Genomic DNA, 22,556 nt, shown 5'->3' on the forward strand with positions numbered 1-22,556 from the left:
GGTTACCAGATGCTTATGATATTTTTTTATAGGTAACCTTATTTTATGGTATAAGAAAAAGAATAAACTACCATCTAGTGTAGGCTATATCAAAAAGAACTAGTTCTATAACTATAATATTGTAGTGATAGAACTAATAGCACTACTATCTACAACAAAATTTTAGATGTCATTTTAGGTAGGCAACCATATGTTATCGTGTATAGAAAAGAATAACTCTTCGTTTCATATAAATCTTATCAAAAAGCATTATCATACTTTTCTAAAATTCGTAAATTTATCAGTTTAATATTTTTACCAAACATATTACCTATTTTCATTTGATAAACAAAGCGATTGCCCTGAAATTTAATAATTAAATAAATTATGATAATTATATCATAAAAAGATTAATTATATCATAACACAAGTACGTCTGCTTTTCAGTAGACTTCAAAAACAGGAAATTTTCAATACGACTCTATTTTATACGTGTATATTTTATGCGACAACTTTGCAGATTCAGAATCGATTTTAATGATTTTTTAATTCAATAAAGTTAATTCTATTATTAGTTCGGTACTAATTTTGTAAAACTTGAAATAAATTGCTTAAGATTACCTAATTAAAAGAGGTTACTTAGCGATAAGGCCGCATTTTGTATCATTTCTCATTAAAATTAATTGTATTTATTATTTTACAAATGTGCAATAAAGTGTAAAATCAACAAATATTTTTAATAAAATCTTAATTTATAGCAGACTATTTTTTTGTCTTATTTATTAATGAGTCTGTGAATGTTCATGTATTAACATAATTATATTAAATATCCTTAGAAATATTAAACAGCGTCACTTAGTTTCAAATTAAGCAGGACTTTTACTATGGGTGCTAAAAAATTTATAAAAATACAACTTTTTTTTGTAATACACATATTATTACCCTTACATAGAAAACACCTAGACCAATACAAACAGACATACATACTTATATAAATATAAATTTTCTGATCGAGAGTGATGATGTAAACATCAGATCTCTCTCACTTCCATTCATCATTATATCTCATCACAAGCTTTAATTGACCAATGTTAAACATAAGCCTCTTCCTTAGGAGGTTTTGACAATAGTTACCACGTTTTGCGTGCGAATTGGCAACCGCAGTTAGGTTTTAGAGATGTTTTAAGAGGGATGCTGCTGTCTATCTCTCGCCCTCTCGAAAGAATGGGGTGGCTTATTCTCGCTTTGTATAACTCGCTTCTATTACAATGCCCAAAAGGTACATATGTGCATTTACACTATAATCTATTATGTATATTGTACATATTATTCTTTGTGAAAGTAATGTAATAAATACAAATTATGATAGATTAGGACAACTGTAACACTAGAGTTATCACAAGTGCGTTGCCAATTATTAAATAAAATTGGATAGTAGTAATAATACATATTCGATTAATCTGTAATAAAAAATTGATTATTTTGTACAAAACCTTTTCTTTTTTTCAATTAACTAAAACAATCAACTAACGAGGCTACTCTACAATGCCTCTAAATCAAGAAAAATGATATTTTTTATTCCGGTAAATTAATTGAATTTATCATTACAATCAGGTTTTTATAGATTATTTCCAATTAATAATTGCTGAGTATTAACGACATTATAATAAATTAGATACGCGCCGTCTACTTGTTTACTATAATTAAAGAAAAAGTATTGCAATGTACATGTTAGGTCACCGATGATAATTCATATTTCAGTCGCCGACCTGTTGTGAAAGTGATAAAAAAATCACTTTACAGTTAGTCTAATCGGTTAAAAAAACTCGTACCTAATAATTTACCAACATCTCAATACTTTAATATTCGTTTAACTTTTAATTAACTACAACGGTTAGTTTCTATCATACACATTTATAAAAAGATTGTGTTAAATCGTCTATAATTAGGCATTATTAGGAAAAGATCCCATACAAATTACATCCTACTCGTACCTACGTATGTTTTAAAAGTACAAGCCGCGTAATCTTGACCACAAGGTTTTCACCGTAATTGATGTTTTTGTACGGCGACCGATCATTGTCTGAGGCATTAAAGTGGTCAGAATTAAAAAAAAATCACACATCTATTAAACTGATTAGATTCCTATACGTAATTTATTGTCAAGTCGAGTAAGCCAGTCGGAGAGCACAATGCCCGCAAGAGCGAGACCTAGACAGGTTTAGAGGGAGAAAGCTGTAGTGGGCCTTGCAAGGTGATTTCAGTTGCGTCTACGCAAGCGTATTGTCAGGTTGTAACGCACACACGCGCGCATTCGCGCACAATCTGTGACGCGATGTCGGGAAAATGAAGTGGAAAGTCCCGATTCGGCGGATTACCGGAAAATCGTATGCGATCCGCAAATACGGGTCGTCGGAATACCACATTTCCCGTGCTGTATAATATGAACAAATATAAACAAACTGACATAACAACTTTTGGGTAAAGTGTAGTGAAAGCAATATATAAAAATCAATTTGTCTGCAAAGTGGACATAATTATTACTAATTATATATTTATCTAACTGTAATTAGCAATTATAAGAGATAAGAACATATATTTTGTGAGTGGATGAGAGTGATAGTGTCCATATACAGTAAAAGCAATGTGTATAGGTAATAAAGCACACTGAGTGACTTGTGATATAATTAACTTATTACATAGTGAATATAAATATATTTACATATCGGACTATAAGGTAGGTGTTTCATATTCTCATTTAATGAGTGAAACTAGAATAGTCACAAAACAATTCGCAATTTCAAGGTGAACTAAGGCTCTACTTAGTTTTAATTATAGTTGAAACCATTAAGCAATTATCTTACAATTACAAAATAACTTACGAAACAACTATTGACAATTTTATAAGATTATATATAATATATAATAAATAAAAATCAAAAGTCAAAGGTATGTGAACGCATCACTTTAACTGCACCTACTCGTATTTTCCCAATTTCTATTTTATTGTGTATCTAATTGTCAAGATTTATATAAGATGAGCTTTGTATAAAAGAAAATGTTGAAAAATGTATATCTATGCGAAGATGAAGCAAGCAGCTAGTAAGATATATCTCTTACGAAATAATTTTACTAGAGATTAGTCTTTTTCTTAAAATAACGATTAAGAGTCACTTAAATACATACTTTCAAAGTATGACAATTATGTAAGTTTTAATTTGTAATTAAACAATCTCTTATCTATATTCAAGTTAATATAAATATCCTTACTTCCTAGAAATGCTCAATTCATATATAACACTTAATAATACTAAGACTATAGTATGTAAATAGCTATAATTAAACTCAATTCTCGGATTTTATTTCTATTCTATGATTCATCTGTTTACTACCACTGTTTCTGTAGTAGAACTACTATTTTACCTACTACATCCACGAATATAATAATCATCATTGTTTTAGCCTATATCAATCTACTGGTGGACATATACCAATACCACTATGTATGATTCTCTGTATATATATAGATAGATAAACAGAGGATATATAATATTTACTTTTATAGTATTTATTGTGGCCCACCCCTTCCTTTCCCGTAGGTGTAGTAGGAGGCAATTAAGGAAACATAATGGTGTAAGTATATTTGTTGTTTATATATATTTATTCGTTTATATATGTAATTTTAGTATGTATGTACATCAATAATTAGTAGTACCGCATTCGAGTATTCTGACACTTCCCTATGGTTGACTGGGAGAGAATGCTTTTAGCATTAAGTCCGCCATGTACACATATTTGTAATGAATAAATAAATAAATACACGAAAAGTAATTTTATCGGCCTTGTGTAATGTCTACAGCAAACTACTACTTATAAAGCACCAAAATTGAAGACATTATTGACTTGAAATTCTAAACAGACATAACCGCGATATTTCTTTCCAATCTGTTATAACTACTTAATAATATTCGGTTGTCCCGAATTAGGCGTAAAGAATTTTTATTTTGTTTAAAGAGACCATTATTAAGTTTAAAAGAAAAGATTGCGTGGAAGTCCGAATAATTCGAGGTTTAATATCGATTGGATATACAACTATAGAGAATGGATTAATACCGAATTGGTATACAAGTTTAATTTCAGACAATTCAATCAATTTAATAGACAACATTCTCGGCGTATTTTGTGAACATTCTTTTACATTGTATTCTAGTACTTATGATTGAATCATATATAATTCAGTTTCAAATAAAAATTGAATTATTCGGCTCAAACACAACAAAAGACTGAGTTGTTAGTAAGAATATCTTTCTTATCAGCCGCTAACTATTCAGCAACCACAAGCTTTGATCGTGTTTTAAGAAGGACGCTATTTCCATCCCTTAAACATTATATTCCTTTAGTTCTCTTACAACACTTACGGGAAAGGAAGGGGCGACCTATTTTATGTCCAGACTACACGGCTAATTTATATTCATTTGTTTCGCTATATATAAATTAAAAAAGAAAACTGCAAGTAACAAATTATCAGACGAACATTTATATCTCGGAAAATGTTAATGCCTATACAAAAATTGTATATTACTTACGAATACATATATTAAATTAATATATGAAAATATTTAAACATTCGTTTACAATATTTGTCTTATCATCATCACCATCTGAGCCATTATCTGTCCATTGCTCAACATAAGCCTCCCCCATACACTAGCATATGGAAGGACTTCAAACGCATTGCAGAAAGTCAATAGATGCAGGTGGCCGAGGACCGTTCTTTATTTGCCTTATACTTATAAGGCATATATATAATATCTTATTCTTTCTACTTACTACCTTTCATCTTTTCTCTAGAGGAGAAAAGATGAAAGGATGATTAATCACTGAGATTGCTTATTACAATTATTTCTTCATTGTTTTGGATTATATTTTTAATATTTATGTTATATTTCACTAATGTAAAGAAGTATAAATAAGTAAAGATTATAGTTAAAATGTTTAATATCACACGGTTAGCAAACATTTGATAAACCCATTATTTCCATGCGAAATCCATTCTTCTAAGATTTCCAAGAAATATATCAAATGTGTACATTACACGAGATATATTTGAGTTTCTGGGCTGTACGATTTTGGTGATTTCACTGAGAACTATGCCGTTTAAGAACATATAATTAAAATCGGAAATACAAGTATAGTGGTCAACAAGATTTATAATACTAACATATTAGATGTACCATATTGGGTTTTAACTTAATTACGAGTAAATGTCAATTGGCTTGTTTGTTTGGCCCACTTATTTATTCACTGTCATGTGCACGTATATATCTAACGGTAGATATGAGTGACCATAACATGACGGTAGTTTGTAGTTCTTTTTTTAACAAGTGAATATTGAATGGTAACCCTGCTGCTATCAGTATCGCTGGTGATTGCACCAGTGAGAGACCACAGGTAAGGATGTCAGTTAGCCAATCGTGATAAATTTCACAAGAATTTAACATGATAGTTTGCAGAATGAATCACGAGGAAGTCACCCTAATAGGGTATATTGGGGTACCCCATTAGGGTATTACGAACAATTCCTTCCTAGTAGTTTGTAATAAGTCATTTGGTAGTTCCTAGATAATATACAATTTTAAGTATAAAAAAAGATACAATTTAAAGTATAAAAATATATACAATAAATCTAATCATCATCATCTTGTCAGCTATTAACTGTCACTGTTTAACATAGACTTCTAAAGATATTTATTTTTTAAAGCTAATATTAAACACTGATTTATTTGTCTATCTAACCGTGCGAAGCCGGGGCGGATGACTAGTTATAGATATGAGATTACCAAATAGCTAACAATGAATAATACAAAATAATATAACCTATAATAAGTGACTTCTGTTACAACCTGTCGCGATCCGACGACGCGTGTCCATTCCGTAACTATAGCAACTGGACCATAAATAGGCCTCGGATGAAAGCTGCGGTGAGAAAAAGCGCAAATTGAATATAATAACTCGAGCGCGTACAAGTCAACACGAATAATTACTTGGGAATTAATTAGAAAGGAAAATTTTACATTAATGTTTATAGAAATTTTATGAACAAGTAAGGTTAATTAATTACTTAGGACTTTATGAATATTATAAAGGCTTTTATGTTTCACATATTGAATAGTAATAATATCATATGAGATGTTTTATTATTTTACATAAGTACAATCTAAAAAATGTATGTTGTTTTCTAAATAACTTGACAGATTTGTTATCATTGAAATAATAAAAAATAACAATTTACTTATTTATTTAATATAAATTTAGTATAAATTTATTTTAAAACTTTGCTGTTCAATAAAAATTTATTCTACAGTTCATACGTAGCGCGTTGATGTCTTTCATAGGAAAATGTATTAATATTTAATAATAAAGTTTTTGAGTTACTTAAATTTAAATTTTAAGTACAAATAATTTAGTAATATTTATATATTATATATATTTTATGTATTATTAATATTATTGTTTTATAATATTTTATAGATGAATTATATCATTTAACAAATTTTTCGGTTAACAATAGTTGCTTATACGAGCAATACGAGCTTGTTGTCTCTAGAATTAAAGTTTCGATTATAAGTGTGTAATCCCGCATTTTAAACGACTTCAAAAAGTAAGATATTTTAAATTCATTTAAACTTCTGGATCAATTCATAGGTTTAAATCTAAAGCACCATGTCGGTGTCATGGTTCGTTAACAAAATTATCCTGCTTGAAACCTAATTTTTTTTTATTGTGAAATAAAAGTATTATTAACAACGGCTATGAAGAACAAACGAAAGGTAATTGCTATTTTATCCGTAATTTAGCAATATAAAATAAAAATAAATTGCAATGTCATCCAGATAAATTTAGTTTACTAATTGTATTTTCTATTATCGAAAAATTAATTGAATAACTTTAAATTGACCTGATAATTCAAAATATGTTGTATCGGCCAGATTTGAACTTACAAAATTTTGATCATTTAGATAACAATACTCTCAAAATGGTTAATTAATGAGGAATATATTAAATATATTTATAATCTAAATAGTCAATTTACACGCTTAAATAAATTCATTAATTATCAAACTAATAAATATCTTAACATTTGAAATGTGAAGTGTGTAAATACTATTAGTTTCTGGTTTAGACAATTTATTTTTGATTTTTTAAGGAAGTTATAATTATTTATATTAAATCGTTATCGAAATGGTTTAAATTTATTTGTTTGAATATATTTAATTCTGTTACATTACGAGTAAGCGATATTAGGTTCTTAAATAAAAAAAATGTTATTAAATTGTATTAAACTTTTTCATATTATATATAGCCTATTTTACTCATTAGTTAATTAGTTTTTTATAGGTTTTAAAATGGGTTGAATAGTTTTTAAGTTTAAACTATGTTTAAAAATAAAAAATAAATCCTTTATGATATTAGTATAGATTTAGTAAATAAAATTTATTTATTAAACTTTTATATTGTTGAATAATTACAACATGCAAGGTGGAATTTAAACATTCCTATTCATTAATCAACCACATACAGATATAATAGAAAATGTACTTGTATAAACTTTGTACCGATGACGCAGGCATGATAACTATTTCATCGTCACCCATAAAAAAGTACTAGTAATACTATTTTTTATACCATATATAACTCTTGTTACTATTTTAATAAATCAATAATAAATTCTAGACTGATATCACGTATAATAAATTTCATTTGTCGGTAAGACTTCTCAAATAACAAAAACAAATAAACATCACAACTTACCGTGCAAAACACATCACACGCGAGCCGTAACATGTTCTTCCCACTGTCTTGATTCTTTTTTTTAGGTAGGCATATTATTATATTTCTGTCTTGGTTAAATAAAAAAAAAGTTATTCGCCGACTGTTGCGCGTTATCATAAACAGTCCATTTGACGTCATGATTATTGATATAAAAATTATATTAATTATATCTTCATATGTTTTTTTTGTATTGTTTATAAAAGAGAAGAATAAACAATAATGAAAATTACAATTAATCGTATATCATTAATAGCAAATTTCATTTATAAATAAATTAATTTAATATTAAATTATTTATTTTTATTAAATGAAGTAAACGAAAAGTTGTAAAGATGTTAATTTGATGTTGTTATTGGATCACGATTAAATGTCTGATGGAATTTTGATAAAATTTGGTACACAGACATAGTAATTTGTTATTAATTTTTATTTAAACAAGTTTGTATCTTGATTAAAACCAAATAAAAACAATTTTGCTACTCTTACACCCTCCTTACATTAAAAACAAATGCGATTATAATTTTTTTTAAATCATGATTAATGTACAAAAATTGCATGATATGAATGAATTTGAAACTTATGTTGTATTATTTAATTAAATCGATGCCTCCCAGTTACATATTTACATAGCATTACAGTTTATTTCTGTGTATTGCATTTCAATGTATATTACTACGTGACTAAAGATCATAAAGGCAAAATTTATGTTCATGTGCTAAAATGAAACTTTTGTTTTCTTTTAAGAACGTGAAACAAATAATTAATCATTCTTATTTATTATCTAAATATATTAAATTGTTAATTTATTATTTAAGAACACAAATTGTCTTCTTCACTATTATGTTAATATAAATACCTATACAATATATGAACAACAAAATTTTTTCGAATTTATATTTATAAATATGTTGATATTGTTTGTAGCCATATTATGAGATTATAAATATTGATGACATTTAAAAGAAAAGGAAGTAAAACCTTATTAATTAAAGACATTATATCTGAAGTAATATTATAAAGAAGCATATTTTGTTATTCATAATGAATTAACTTGAAAAATGCTTATACGAATTTAAAAGTTGTTTTGAAAAGAGAAAACTATACGGTCTTTAATTTATATAAAAAAAGAACAGAAAAATAGATATCTTTTTACAAACTCTACAAATGAATATACCCAGGCTGTAACAAGTCACTAATGTCAATATAAAATTCATTCGCATGTAATAAGTAATGCTGCACCGAGCAAAAAAAAACAATAAATTTTAGACCCTCGTTCTTAAATCGTTTTATACAATGAAAACAAATATAAACATGTTTAATACCCAAAATAATACTTATTTATTCACAATACCATTTATTTCAACATCATTAAGAACAATTACAACATAAACCACTCAAATCGAAGAGTTCAAATGGTTTTTACATTAATTAAGGACAATGTATTAGCCATAAGTCATGACGAATATACACTGACAATTTATATCTTTATTGTGTCGTAAATACCCTCGTTAAATATTTGATTGCACTGCATATATGCTGACATAGACAGTATATATTGATGTTTCTTTTTTTATTTAATTTTAAAAGTTTATTTATTTTAAAATAAACTTTTTGCTCGCTACTTTGTTCACATGAATTTTAGAGGCAGGAAATACAATGAAATAGGTCACTTCTAGATGGGGTACCATAATATAGCTTTAATCAAATTTTAAGTTAAACCTTAGGATATTACTTTGAAAATCATATACATTTTAGTATGATAGTTTTTGTGTGATACCAAAATAAATTTACAGTAAGACAGATATTGCAGGGAGTCAATGGATGCAGATATCCGACGACTGTTTCTTGTGATAGCCTATGGGAAGGTCTATATTCAGTGAACAGATAACGAATATTATAACGGATAATATATATATATATATTAATTTTAGAAAATTCTGTTTACCCTTACGAAGCCGGATCAGTCGTATTAAATACATCAATTAGAAAATATATCTTATCCTGGCTGTCTTTATATTTAATCTTTGTTTTTTTAATGTCTACGCCATAATAATTTAATTAAAACAATATATTAAAATGCAACTTAAATTAATTCATTATAATAAATAATCTATTATGTATCACGGAAAACAATTATACTATGAATAAATTAACGTTTTAAATTATTTTTTATCGAACAAAAACCAAATTCGACATTTATTAATCTTTTGTAACATAATAGAGAAGGCTAAGGTAAAATTAATGTAAACATATACGTAATTTACATTTTGTAGAATCTACTGCAGAATATTAAAAATATATAATTTATAACAATGTCTCTGTAATGGGAGAACAGATTTATATTATTAGAATTTTGTTTTTAAATGTTATGACAGTAGCTATATGTCTTGGGGCGTTGCTTGTACTACCGAAGCTTCTGACTTATTAAAATGAATATCTCGGTAATGTAGAGATATTGGTTTTTGTAACTAAGACCCCAAATATGTTCCTTGGATAGTTCAATTATTTTTTAATAAATGACAATAGAATTGTATCGTGCCCTGTTTGTATCTGTTGGGGCGATACGAAATGCTATGTTTTTGAACTAATTATAACCAACTATTTATTAATTAAAGGTAAACTAATGAAATAAAATCCTGTTACAAGGAAAGTCTATAATAGAAATAATGATTGTAAAAGAATGCTTTGAAAGTAATTACGTCTCGGTGCTTATGTTACGCAAACCTACTAATGCTGAGTTGAGTTTAGGGTTGTCGAAAAATTTTCTCTAATACATAATTTGTTTGGTAATTAAATAATTATTTTTTATCTATTAAACATATTAATTATTTTTACATTTGTGAGAATTATCTTAACTAAATGTATATTAATCATCATCATCATATCAGTCTTTAACTGTCCTCTGCCGAAGATAAGTCTCCCTCGAGGGGGCATTTTGCTGGTAATTACCACGCTTGGCAGGCAGATTACCAACCGCAGTTTGGTTTTATAGATTTTCTAAGAGGGACACTGCTGCCTATCCCTCGCCCTCCCTTAGTTACCTCTTATGATATCCACGGGAATGAAAGGGTGGCCTATTCTATGCCGGGACTACACGGCCAAAATTGATATTAATGATTAAATATAAGTAATATTATGTATTCACTATCAAAAGTTTAAAATGCTAATGTATTAATATTTTTATATTCGCGTGTTAAATTAAAAATATTCTCCAATTTTATTCATTTACGAATAATGTACAATATTGTCATCAATGTTACAAAAAGGTCATGATGTTAAATATATTGATTAGTATTGTTTTTATTTTTTTTAATATTGTTTAAAAAGAAATTAGAACCATAAAATTAACAAACTAATATATTATACCTTTAGATTGATCAATCAAAATACTAAGTAAATGCAAAAAATGAGGATTTATTGAAGCATTTTAGTGGCAAAAGATAATCAATATTGAAGTAGGAATTTAATATTCGATTGATTAAGCAATTTGCAAGGGACAACCCTAAGTAAACGACTTCAATACGAGTTTTTAGAGGATCTCGTTGCGAGGCCGTATAAGGAGATACGTCCACAGTATTGCAAAACCTAGCTTGATTGTCGACTGTCGTTAGAGAAAAACGTTGGGATGGGGTCCTCGAGCCAACTCGGCCGTAGACCAAGTTCCCGCTAACTGAATAACTAGACCGCAAATGATAAAACTGAAAATTAAACGTGAGAACAGCACGAATTATCAGTAATTTCTCTCAAATCGTTAGTACTTATAACGCTGAAAAATTTTATGATTTTTACGTAGGAATATATACTACGTAAATAATACAATTTTACAATTTGTATATAAGTGGTCTTTTGTGCCCATCGACTTTAACAGAACTATTAGCATCATAAAATATACTATGATGCCAATGATACCCGCATACGTTTTCATTCCTAAGAACTATTTATTTATTTATTCTTTATTGTACACAAAAAATTACAACATATAATATATATAAAATAAAGATGTACAACAGGCGAGCTTAACTCTGTAAGAGTTCTCTTCCAGCAAACCCTGAGTGGAAAGGAGCATTAATTATTAGCGGGCAGTATGCGTACAATAATAGAAGGAAATATTATAGATGTTTCTATTAAAAATATTAAATATGTTGACATATATAAGTAACTCATACAAATCAGAATAAATACATATCTGTATACAATAATACATATATACATAGACGTAAAATATCTTTTTACATTATATATATTATAGTATTATGCTTTAATTTTCTATTTATTTTTTTATTATTTTTGCTAGCTAATGACCGTAAATAATATTTATAAAATAAATTTAAATGTCTATTTATATCAATGTGATTTTACTAACACTACCTCTCAAATGTATTTCACTAAGAATCTTATTAAACTTAACATGCCTTAATGTTAGATATTGTTTTATATCTAGGACTACACTTCTATAATATTCACGTAAAATTATAGAATAACCTGTATATACTCGTAAGTGTCATATCTCTAAGTAGTTGTTGCCTGCAGCTTTGCACACGTATTGTCGTGTTTCCGATTTAAATTGAAATTTTCTAAAATCCTTTTATAACAGATGCTCACGTTATCTATAAATTTATGTTACAAATTTCCGTTTTCAAGAATTAGTATTAGTCATTTTGGTTGTGCGTGGACAGTCAGTCAGTAGTTTTTAAGATGTAATTCATTTGTCAGTTCAAGACAAATGATTTAAATCAATTAATATGAATTAAAATATCAGATATACATTCATCAAAATATGTGGGAGAGGGATGGCATGTTACTCCTGCTTATTTTGATACATTTTAATGTATTATTTAAGTTGATGGTATTATTTCTATCTTTATCGTCTATCTATCAGGCGTACAGTCTACTTGTAAAAGTATTATGAAACAACATTTTTTCTAAACGAAAATCGAACCTACACTCAAACTTACAGATCAAATTCAACACCTGTAGGCGTTTAAATTTTACAATACTGTAAACAATTCCCAGTACTATCAGATCGTGACCATCTGCAAATAAATGCATTTGTTGTTTACAAGTAGAACGCATATTATATCCTTTGTGATCATAATGGCCCATTGTATAAATAACAATGAGGAAAATATCATATTATATGTGTTTAACTATCAGTTTATATCTGCAATATTCTCGATTCTATTTTAGATGGATGATGATGATATCAGCTGTTATTGTCCACTATTGAACTTAGGCCTCCGTAATAAAGGGGATTTCGCTAATAGTTGCCACGTTTGACAGGCTGGCTGGCAGCCGCAGTTAGGCTTTTATGATATTTTAAGAGGAATCATACCCATCCCTCGACTATTAAGTTCCCTTAGTCGCGGGAACACCCACGGGAAAGGAAACGGTGGCCCATTCTATGCCAGGACCATACCCCAATTTCTTTCTAATCTGATATATGACGATAATTTTTGAATAATACGAATAGTTTATTTGTTTGTTTGTATGAATCTGTGTGTTTTATTTATTATAATGAATGTAATTTATACTATTATATTACTTTTTATAAATAGACTCGTTGATGTTGTATTGAAACCGGTTGCGTGAGTAAACAACAAAAACATTTTACATTAAAAACAAAACAACTAAGTACTGAAATATTACTATTATTATAAACGTGAATATTTGTGAGAATCGATGGATATTTGTATCTCTTTCACACACAAAAACTATTTAACGCAAATTAATTAAATTTGTTACCCGAATAGATTTAAACCTATCTAAATGTGTGGAGTACTTTAGATATATGTATAGGTAGGAGAAACCACAGGATATAGCTAGTAATAAAAATATATAATAATAAAATAATGAAACCGAAAATATTAAGTAACACTCACATAATTATTCTATTATTTACACAATGACATTTGTACTTTTTTTATTAAATGGCACTTACATTGAATTGATCTTATTTATTTTTATTGAATGAGTTTTTTACATATTATGTACTATGATTTTATTATTGTTAACCGAATGAATAATTGACGTAATTATGAAATAGTTAAGTATAATAACTTGTCATCCATCACCCATCAATTAATTTACATGCTTTAGACTATAAGGCGAACATTTGTACTTCGCAATAAATGAAGATCTGTAAAAACAATATTTTAGTAAATAAATGCATCTATCTAAAAAAATATCTTCGTTAAAATAGTCCCTAAGGGGTAGTGAGAGGTATTTATAGACTATTGTAATTGTAGTACAAATTTATTGCTCAATTTTTATACTAATAAATAGTTATATGTACCTATATTCATATGGTAATATGTACTCAGTAGCACCATCTACCACTCCCACTAGTTTCACAGAAAATCAGCGTTTAGGTTTTACGTATGAATGCATAATCACTTAGTTGAGTGGTGAGACCATTTTGGTTGCATAATTTTTAAATAGGTATAAGTTTATTTTTGTATTTCCTTTTTCTTTAACCTAATAATTGTTTATGTTTTAATTGTAATTGTTATTGATACGTGCGAAATAAAAAAAAAATTCTTTCCTCTTTCTTTCTAGTGAACATAATACTAAACGTGGTATTTGTATTATATTATTTATTACATTCAACTACAGTAAAAGCTTCTTGTACGAAGAGCCCAGTCTGTCCATCAGAAATGCACGGACAGACTGACTGACACGCAGTAGGGCGTCTCAACAACAATTAATATTACAATAGGTTAATGGATGCCAGTTTTTTTATTTTAGTTTCTCTATCATATTCAGAGTTGGAGATATTTTATAATATTGAAATGAAAAATACAACTATTATGGGCTATATATAAATAGGTGGAAACCTTTTTTCAATTATTAGAGTCCAGAGGGACCTAATATATAGATATTAGATCAGTACCTATATATGTCTATGATAATAAATCTTATAAAGCAATGTACATACATTATTTACTAACTTTTACCTGCGACGGATACTTATACGGATAAACCGTATGAATTGTATATGTTTACTGACTGAGATGAAAAGTAAGCTATATCCTTCTTCATCCCATATATATCGTGTATAATAAATTTCATAATGATTAAGTTAGTTGTTAAAAAGCTATAAGGTAATAAACAAATAAACAAACTGACATTTTTATTTATTATATTAATAAGGATTTTTAAAGTATTTATACATGAGTACAAAAAGAAGTGTTCACCAGACTTTGTACAGAGAGACTTTGTACAAAAGTCCATTGCTTGGGTACCTCTGTCCCATTCGTGTTTCAACCGTGAAGCAGTTGTGTTTGCATGACTGTGTTTCGGTTTGAAGGGTGGAATATGGCGTGAATTTACTCGGTACAGAGGAATAACACCTGAGTCCTCAGGAATGGCAACGCATGGGGGGTATCATGGGCGAAAGAGTATACTCTGTTATTTTCATGGTACTGCTCCATAATACTGCTGATGTCTATAGGCGACGGTTACCACTTTCCATCAGATGGGCCATCAGCTTGTTTGCCATTCTAAGTTGTATAAAAAAAAATTAAATAATTTTTTTTTGTTACTTCTTGACACCTTAACGGCTTAACCAATCACTATGAAATTTGGTATACAGGTACTATATGGGGTAAAGAAGGACGTAGGCTACTTTCATTCCCATCAGTAAACATATCCTGGTCACACTAATGAAGTGACAGGTAAATGCTAATATATACATAAACCCTAAAAACAGTACATTCCATTTTTGTGCAATCGTGTTAAAATTGTTATTTAGCACATAGATTCTCTCAACGATTTCTTCCAGTTAGTTTGTAATTTAAGTGATTTGTAATCGAACCCGGAACTCTAAGCTTATACCCAGTTAGACCGGTATAAGGTAAGACCTACTCCACCGGTACTGAAGAGTCGTGGGAACAATGGTTCAATCATAATAATGCGTGCGCGCACCTGTCGACCCATCGCATGTCCGTCGTGCGTGCTTCACTATTTTACTATTTGTTTATTTTTTTTTTATTTACCAAAAAATTATAAAAATGATTTTTTTTTATAAAAAAATACTTTGCAACTTTTCTTTTATTGTTATATTTTTTTATTGGTTTCAAAAAGCAGGAGATTCTTATTCGACTATATTTTCCGTATTTAATATAATCAATACTTTTATAATTACCAATGAATTTGATTTTTGGGATTTTTTTTATCAAAAATTTACTTTTATGTTGATCTGTCAAGAGTGAAAACTGTATAATATACACCTAAAAGGAATTTATTACTTAATTTGTATAATTAATTACTTTACAACATTAATGTATCTAATACACAATTGTATTCTTAATGAGCGGTAAAATAATGAAAAACAAACACATATTCAAAAAGGCTTTAATCTCAATTTTATAAAAACATTTATTTTCTTTCTTTCTTTCTATCAAGAAGTAAAATGTTTTTGTTTAAAGCTTGACATTAAAAACGAAATCACGTGAAAGTAAATCGAGAACCAAAAGTAATCACTGCACTCAACTGTCCATCACACTATCAAAGCCTTGTTCAACACCTCACTATCGCATCATGAAAAACAATAATCAACGCATTAGTAGATGATGAATAGAGTTGTATCGATTTTTTTTTTATTAACATCCCGATTAGAGTTTTGTTTCGGTTTTTTAAAACTTATCGCGAGCTTTGACTGATTCGAGATAGTTGAATATTTGATCAATGGCACAGACGCCGATGTGACGGAGTTATAAAAAATAAATAGAGCTGATATTATTATGCTTTACAAACACCTATTCTATTATTGAATTATATAATGTGTTAAGAAAAAAAAGTATCGATGAAATATTTAGTCGCAAGAATAGATATTAGGATTATTTATTCTTATAATTCACTCGTTTTATAATGTTTGTTTGTTAGTCACCCTTACGACTAAGTCTTTGCCTAATTATTATAACAAATTTGTTAAAACTTTCGAATGAATGCTGTAATGTTTTTTACCCTAATAGTGCTGTAGAATTTCTTTCAATCTGTTCTTCTCTTGTATTACTCTACTCTACTCTGTCCTCTTTATTGCCTCTTATGAGTTCCTGGGTAAGAAGTTTCGAGGATTATATTGTAATAGGGTTATCAGAAATATAAATAAGTGTCGATATATATAATATCAATATTTTTTGGAAACGTCGATGTTAAAATTTTCATAAAAAATATCGATTTATCTTTTTTATTTGAGATTTTTTTTATACAACTTAGAATGGCAAACAAGCTGACGGCCTATCTGATGGAAAATGGTAACCGTTGCCTATAGACATGAGCAGTACCATGGACATAACAGAGTATACTGTTTCGCCCATGATAACCCCCATGTGTTTCCATTCCTGAGGACTCAGGTGTTGTTCCTCTGTACCATGTAAATTCACGCCATATCCCACCCTTTAAACCGAAACACAACCATGCAAACACAACTGCTTCACGGTTGCTCTTTTCAAAGCAACTACTAAAATATATATGAGTATAATTACTAAAAGATTATTCGTGCTCTAAAAATTAGTATATTTGTCCTAACATTAGTATAATCATCTGATGCGAGGTAACAAAATTAACTAATAAACTAAGAAATGAAGCGTGCCTAAGACAAATACAATCTAACGGCTTTAGACAAATCTAAATATTATTATTATTTATGAATATTTATTTATTCTTTATTGCACAATAAAACTTTGTACAAATGGCGAGCTTAATGCCATATGGCATTTTCTATCAGCTAATCATTATTTTAGATTTATTATGGATCTTGATCCATATCATTCATAGCTAGTGGTAACATGCAGTAATTAATATATAATAATAGTGAAGATTTTTTTTTATATCTATAAAATAACGTAAAAGTAAAAACACAAGTAATTTGTTGAATGGTTTGAAAAAAGGATTTTTATACTTTTTTGATATTTAATGTCGATCCATCAATACATCGAAATAATAAATTTTGCTCAAAAATATCGATACATTCAACAAAAATAATATCGATATGTCCATATTTTTTCGGCAAGTCTACACTGTGATATGATAACGTAGCCTATAGCATGTTCCATGAAACATGTTAGAATGCATGGGATTATAAATAACTTCCTATTATTATATCTCATATTAACACCTGTTAATATAAAAGGATATTGTAAATCTTAATAATTGATAATTAAGATCAGAGTATTTGTCATGTAAACCTGAAGAACTTGAGAAAAACCAGTTTACAACCATTAACGAGGAGATTTCGTTCTCCTCCAACTTCTCAGATTACGATAATAAATAGACAGGGCGCAAACTTATGGCGGAAAACAGAGGCTTTATAAAACAAAAGGACGTCAAGTCCAAATAAACAGTGTAACGCAGAATAAGTACCTTTGACGAAGATAGACGAAAAGAGCCGACCCCAAACGAAATGAAATAATGTCTGTCTCTTTCTCTCGAAGGCAAAAAGAGAGAGATAAATATATTTTGGTGAATTTATCACGTTTGCATGAAAATGTATTTAATAATGCGCAATTAAACACACAAATAATATTTATTAGATGATAAATAGATCCCACTTGGCCATTTAGAACACAATTCAACGAAGTTGACGACGTGAAATTTCCCGCCTCTCATCTCGAATCATCCAATGACTGATGACATGTCTGATCAATTTAATTGTATAATTAATTGGCCACAAAATATTCGTTCGAAAATCAATGCTATATTAAATGTTATAAAGTTTCGATTACCATAAATGCGGTGTGTATTTTTAATTAATATGATTGATGCATAGACTATTGAGTGGAATTGTGTGTATTATGTATAGTTTGACAAAGTTTTTTAATATAGGTAATACATGTATAAAGGAAAAAATAATCTCTCTTAAATCTAATTAGTTTGATTGTTTATTAGTGTTTAAGAAAGATTATTTAAAATTTTGCTCTGCAAGAAAATACAGACACTTCAGTTGTATCAACATTTATATAAAAATTATACGATAGTAAATCTTATCCTATATAATCCTATGTAGTGCAGAAATAATTTTCAAAACAGGTTTAATGTCAGGATATATAGCGTAATATAAAAATACAGGCAAATTTAAAATTACGTACCTACTATAATATTTATTTTGTTTTTTTTTAATTTTAAATGTTTTAAATATAAAGAAAATGGGAGTTTTGCCAGTAGTTGTTATACTTAGCAAGCGGGTTAGTAAGCAGTTAGATTTTGATGATGTTTTATGAAGTAAGCTGCTGCCCATCCCTCGACCATTAAGTTTCCTTAGTCACCTCTTACGGCACTTATGGGAAAGAAGTTACTATATTATTATATTATGGATAGACAAAACAATATTACATTGCAATAGTACATAATTCAAGTAGTAATTTTTAATCCAGATAATGGTAAACTCTTTCAATATCACAAAGAGAAATCTTAAGAAGCACTTACTATGTATTTTAACCCTTCAAGGGTCAGGCTTTTCTTCAGCTGTGGACGGTAAACGATTGATGTAATAACGATGATTTATATATTGTAGTATGTATGTTATATAATCTACTACGTACTGCTTTTTTCTTAGAATACCTAGTAATACTACTATAGGATTAGTATAAGTATTCTTGTCTGTAAAAATAAATTCCAAATTTCAGTGCGGAAAATTTCCAACAACATATTAATCAATTATTACAATTGTATTAATTTATATTAATTATATTATATACTTTATCATTAAAATTAGACATTAAGTGCCTACTTAAGAAGTTTCTAATTTTACGCTATTAGATATAATTGTAGGACATGGCGCGGATAAAAAATATGGTTAATCCGTAGTCATTAAATCAATCTTAACATCATTAATATGCAGAACGACCTATGAACCTTTAAGTAACAGCTTAAAAACACATAAATAATAGAATTAATGTAACTATTACACATATATTTAATGTAAATCACTATAAAAATTAGTGGTATTTATGACATATAAAGTGTTATTTACAGTTCTCTAATTTTATGTATCTAATAAAGGAAGATCGAAGAAAAAATATACATTCTTGTTAAACAAAAACTTTGCCTTGTTTGTACATAATTTGCGTATCAACAGCTCATCTAATCGAACACCTACACATTCTAAATAATCTCGCATATAATAGAGTAATCTTGATTCTGTTATTCAAAACAAAAACACTCATGTAGCAGTGTAGGATGGCGCTGTCTTAATCGAACGCCTGTCAAATGTCACATGCAGCTCTTAACTATTGTTTTAAGAATTCATATCAAATGGTGTGGGATGAGTATTGTTGCTTCGGTTTTATTACTCATAAAATGTCCCGGTACGTTGCTGATACATATATTTTATATTGGACTAGAACGTGTTATACATTCGTTTTATTAGATGGAGTTATAAATTTTTTAAATTGCGTATTTTATATAGTATATCAGAATTGTTAATTGGTATAAACGTGCCTTAAATTACTGGCCAGTCACAAAAAAATTCACACACATAAATTAAAAAGAAATTGTTCTGATATTAGCAAGGGAAAATTTAAAATGTGTGATGTGCTAATTTGATTTTTATTAATTTAAAAATAAACATAGCAATAAAATTCTTTATGGACAATCTTTGAATATTTAAATGAAGAAAATAAATTCTAAAACTAGGGCTGTAAGGTTTCCAATTAACATTTAAGGTTGATGAAATATAAGTGGCAGTCAAAATATTTGGCTAATTTTATATTCTCTCATATTACTAATTTTGGCAATTAGTTCCAAATAAATAATTGACATGTCGATAATTTAATAGATATTAAGATATGTATATTTTTACAATAAAACTAAATAAAGTAAGTAGGTACAGGGCTCATACATTGGAACAAACATAAGTACGATTTTAATAAGAAGCAAAATATTTTAAAATAAAATGTTATCCAAATTAAATATATTAACATAAACGAATAAACTTGAAACACTGAATAAGAGATTTAAAAAAAGATTATCTATTACGCCTTGAAGAAAAAAGGGACAACCCTAACAAATGACAACTGTCAGTTGACATGCGTAGGCGCAAAGGGACGCCGCTGGCTTTTTAGTCGCGGCCACGCGGCGACAAAAAAGAATAACCTGTAGCTTAATGTGTGCCTTGTTCTACAGCATACGACAGTCGCTTATTGTTAGGTATTTTGTTATTATATTGATTCTAGGATAAAAAAAGGTGTTAAGAAATTATTAAGTAAACTCTCAATACCTTATTAATTAACCCATAAAAAATTTCATAAAAATGTATTGTAATGAATAAAGAAAAACGAAAATTATTTTTAAATGACTTTGCTTCGTCGTAAGAAAAAAGGAGGGTCCTTATTTTGACCGATATGTATGTATGTATATTTATCTATTCCTTCATAACTGAACTAATCACAATTTGACACGCGATATCGTTGGAAACGTTTTACTAACCCCCTTTAAATTCATCAAAACGTCAAATCTCTTATAAATCTATTTTAGCTATTTAAGTGTTGACTTTTTCCTTTACATGAGTTTTACTAATTAAAAGACAGTGATAAAATACTCGAATTGTTAAACTAGGTTTTTAGTACGTCTTGTTTTCATGAATATGCAGGTTAATATATACTAATATAACTATAACTTTAAATTAAAACAAGATAAAAATCTAAAAATATGTATATACATGTTCTTAGATGTACATATTTTAGATACAATTAACAATTAGAAATCTAAATATCTTTGTACTATTAAATTATATAGCTTTAATATAATATTTGATATTTTTAAATAGTGCCATTGTTTTTTTTTATAATAAAACACTAAAAACGCAGCCGACGGAAGCGTGACTAATTCAGAAGATTGGTTTAATGAGAATAGCTTTTATTCAATAAATATAGTCAGCAAAATAGTTAACGAAAATATATTAGTTACAGGTCTTTGACCCTAATTTTTAATGGAGCTTATTATTAATTATATTTATAATTTTAGATATAATTAATACATTCTAGTTTTCGTATTATCTAAAAAAAAACAAGAAATGTCGGGTAATTTACTCCAATGTTATGTGATAACTTATAATATTTATTTTGATTTATGTCAAGATGTTATAAATTAAAATTACTTTAAGTTATCTTTTTTATTTAGTTCAAAAATAAATAGCATTTTAAAAGTCACCTTTAAATATTAAGTAACAGAGACAAAGCACATATATTATAAAGAGCCATTTGTTTTCACCTATAAAATATATTTTTTATACAACTTAGAATGGTAAACAAGCTGACGACTCACCTGATGGAAAATCGTAACCGTCACCTATAGACATGAGCAGTACCATGGACATAACAGGGTATACTGTTTCGCCCATGATACCCGCCATGCGTTGCCATTCCTGAGAACTCAGGTGTTATTCCTCTGTACCCTATAAATTCACGTCATATCCTACCCTTCAAACCGAAACACAGCCATGCAAACACAACTGCTTTACGGTAGAAACACGAATGGGACAGAGGTACTCAAGCAATCGACTTTTGTACAAAGTCTCCCTCTGGTGTTAATTTACATCATTATATATCAGCTGTTAACTATCCACTGCTGTACAGAGCCCTCTGCTCCCGTTCCATAAGGGAGGTTTTGATAGTATTTGTCACGCTTGGCAGGCTGGTTGGCAAATGCAGGTAGACTTCGGTGATATTTTAAGAGAGATGTTACTATCCATCCTTCGACCATTATGTTCCCTTAATCGCCTCTTTCGACACCAACGAGAAAGGAAA

The 22,556-nt window shown here is 28.5% G+C and overlaps 1 protein-coding gene across 1 annotated transcript in view; it reads left to right on the forward strand.

Annotated features, from left to right (window-relative positions):
* Positions 1 to 2,258: 2,258 nt before the first annotated feature.
* LOC113512018 (transcription factor SOX-5) overlaps positions 2,259 to 22,556 on the forward strand; it is a 388,866-nt gene continuing 368,568 nt past the window's right edge. Inside the window, exon 1 of the mRNA XM_031909143.2 lies at positions 2,259 to 2,716. The gene's annotated coding sequence lies outside the window, so the exon portion shown is untranslated. The remainder of the gene's footprint in view (positions 2,717 to 22,556) is intronic.

The sequence above is a fragment of the Galleria mellonella genome, unplaced genomic scaffold, assembly GCF_026898425.1.
Source record: "Galleria mellonella isolate WM207_F2 unplaced genomic scaffold, CSIRO_AGI_GalMel_v1 utg184, whole genome shotgun sequence".
In the NCBI taxonomy this organism is placed as follows: Eukaryota; Metazoa; Arthropoda; class Insecta; order Lepidoptera; family Pyralidae; genus Galleria; species Galleria mellonella.